This window comes from Montipora capricornis, chromosome 10, assembly GCF_036669925.1.
Source record: "Montipora capricornis isolate CH-2021 chromosome 10, ASM3666992v2, whole genome shotgun sequence".
Taxonomy (NCBI): domain Eukaryota; kingdom Metazoa; phylum Cnidaria; class Anthozoa; order Scleractinia; family Acroporidae; genus Montipora; species Montipora capricornis.
Window position 1 is genome coordinate 40,203,764 of NC_090892.1, and position 3,506 is coordinate 40,207,269.

The window sequence follows — 3,506 nt, forward strand, 5'->3', positions numbered from 1 at the left end:
GACGATTACATGAATTCTGCAAGAACTGTAAATATAATGCCCTAAATAAAAGTTAAAAAAAACCCTTAGCTCTGTGCCTGGTCCATTCACAAAGATTTTTTTGACTTTGTTAATAAGTGACTCGCATAGTTGTTTAAATAAAATCTCAATAGTAATTGAGAACCCCTTCAGGTCTAAATTGCATTTGGGCCTTATACTTAACAGTAAATGCCATTCAGCTCTATCTTTCTTGTTGTTCTTGCATGACTTATTATTTTAAATTTTGGGCTGCTTTTGTGAAAAAAGAGAAGCACATAGTTTAAAACATGGATGACCACTCACACACTCATTACTTTTTAAGTATTGAAAATGGGATGATCTCGAGTAAATTCGTAACTAGCAGGTACAACTAACGTCTTCACAGTTCTCAAAGAGTCCTCCTGTTTATTAACTCATATAAGATCATCAAAATTGATTAATTCCGAATAATACGCGAGAACACTTCGATGTGGAAATGAAAAACCTCTACGCTGTTGTGTAACTAGGATTAAGTAAACCCTTAACGGGTAAATGCTGGGAATCAAGCCGGAATAAACTTTAAGGCTAAATTGGGATTATCTGCATTGTTCTCATGCTTAATTGGATTTGTGTAATGTTGCTTGGAATACTTGAAAGATAACATTGATTGAAGTAATTTATTGTGCTACGTAAACATGGCTTTCCAGAAGATTCAATGTACAATGCTTATGGTGCTTTTATTTCTAGAGCAATTTCTAATGATAACATAAGTCAACTCCCAGATAAGGTTTTCTCAGGGCTTACAAGTTTACAATCGCTGTAAGTATAATGCTGCAAATAACTTATTAAACCACGTAGGACCAGCCATTGCAGCAACAACAACAAACTCTCAGACATCCATTCTGAAGTATCCGGAAATACAGGATCACACCTTGCTTTTAAAAATGGGTGAAATAATATTTTCCACTCTTTGCCGCCTCAACTTTTAAGGCAGTATATAAAACAAGCTTGCCAAAGTGGGTTTGAATAGGGACGTGGGGAGCTGCCTATTGCTCCACTTAACACCCCTACTCGTAATTAAAAAGTAAACTTATTACATTTTTTTAATAAAAATATATGGATACCAAGCAGTGCTTTGGAGACTATGCTTTGCGAAAGATTAAGTGTACATTCCTTATTATGCTTTTGTTTCATTGTAGGTATATTTCTAATAATAAGATAAGTCAACTCCCAGAAAAAGTTTTCTCAGGCCTCACAAGTCTACTATGGTTGTAAGTATAACGATTTAAATAAAAGTTTTAAAATATCACTTAGCTTTGTGCCGGTTTGCTTCACAAAGTATTTCTTGACTTAATAATTGACTCGCACAAATGTAAATTTAAAGGAAATCTCAACAGTAATTGAAAAGCCTTCAAGACGTCTACAATTAAATTGTATTTAAACTTTATTCCTCTAATATTGACACTAAATGTTATTTAATTCCATTCTCACTTATTTCAAATAAGGAGCCCCTTTTAGTGGAGTTCGCATTACAGAGTCAGAGCCGATCTAAAAAAAAAAAACAGCATTCCAGACAAAGGCAGGCCGTTGTGCTCCCTTTCCAAGCTAACACCGCAACAACAGGATACCTACGTAACCATCACCAAACCATCAATTGTGCACCTGGATCACCACATATTTTCCAAAGGGGAGGGCACTCCTGTTAGATCACTCCAGGGTCCCAATTACTGTATCACTTATTAGACCAGGTAGGACCAGCCATTGCAGCAACAACAACAAACTCTCAGACATCCATTTTGAAGTATCCGCAAATACAGGATCATACCTTCCTTTTAAAAATGGGTGAAATAATATTTTCCACTCTTTGCCGCCTCAACTTTGAAGGCAGTATATAAAACAAGCTTGCCAAAGTGGGTTTGAATAGGGACGTGGGGAGCTGCCTATTGCTCCACTTTACACCCCTACTCGTAATTAAAAAGTAAACTTATTACATTTTTTTAATAAAAATATATGGATACCAAGCAGTGCTTTGGAGACTATGCTTTGCGAAAGATTAAGTGTACATTCCTTATTATGCTTTTGTTTCATTGTAGGAATATTTCTAATAATAAGATAAGTCAACTCCCAGAAAAAGTTTTCTCAGGCCTCACAAGTCTACTATGGTTGCAAGTATAACGATTTAAATAAAAGTTTTAAAATATCACTTAGCTTTGTGCCGGTTTGCTTCACAAAGTATTTCTTGACTTAATAGGTGGCTCGCACAAATGTTTTAAAGGAAATCTCACCAGTAATTGAAAAGCCTCCAAGACGTCTACAATTAAATTGCAGTTAAACTTTATTCTTCTAAAATTGACACTAAATGATATTTAATTGCATTCCCACTTATTTAAAATAAGGAGCCCCTTTTAGTGGAGTTCGCACTACAGAGTCAGAGCCGATGTAAAAAAGAAAACAGCATTCCAGATGAAGACAAGCCGAGATGCTCCCGCCCCAGTCTAATGCCGCAACATCAGGATACCCACGTAACCATCACCAAACCATCAACTGTGCACCTGGATCACCACATATTTTCCAAAGGGGATAGCCCACTTTCGATATATTGAAATTCAGTCCTAAACAAAAGGCATCATCACGAAGCTCTGGGGAATAAACTCATACAAATCCTTATATTTATTCCCCAGATCCTCGAATTGATGCCTTTTGTTTAGGACTGAATTTTAATATATCGAAAATGGGCTATTGGAGGAGTGCACGCCTGTTAAATAACCACAGGGTCCCAATTACTGTACCACTTGTTAGATCAGGTAGGACCAGCCATTGCAGCAAAAACAACAAACTCTCAGACATCCATTCTAAAGTATGCGCAATACAGGGTCATACCTTCCTCTTAAAAATGGGCTGAATACTCTTTTCCAATTTTTACCGTCTCAACTGTTAGGGAAAAATATAAAACAAGTTTACCAATGTGGCTTTGAATAGGGAGGTGGGAAGTTGGCTATTACCCTGCTTAACACACCTACTCGTAATTAAAATCTGAAGCTTTTATTTCATTTTAGGTATGTTTGTAATGACAGCATAAGTCAACTCCCATAAAAAGTTTCCTCGCTTTACAAATATTTGCTTGACTTCGCTAATAAGTGACTCGGACAGTTGTTTTAAATAAAATCTCAATAGGGACGGATGTGAGGAGCTGCCGCTTGCCCCCCTAAGCACCTCTTCTCGTGATTAACAAGTAAACTTATTACATTTTGTTCATAAAAAATATATGGATGCCAAGCAAAGCTTTGCAAACTATGCTTTGCGGACGATTACATGTACAATGCTTGTGCGTTTTTATTTGTAGGTGGATTTCTAATAATAACATAAGTCAACTCCCAGAAAAGGTTTTTTTCAGGGCTCACAAGTCTACGTGATCTGTAAGTATATTTCTTCAAAATAAAAGTTTTAAAATATCACTTAGCTTTGTGCCTGTTGCTTCACAACGATTTTCTTGATTTCACTGGTAAGTG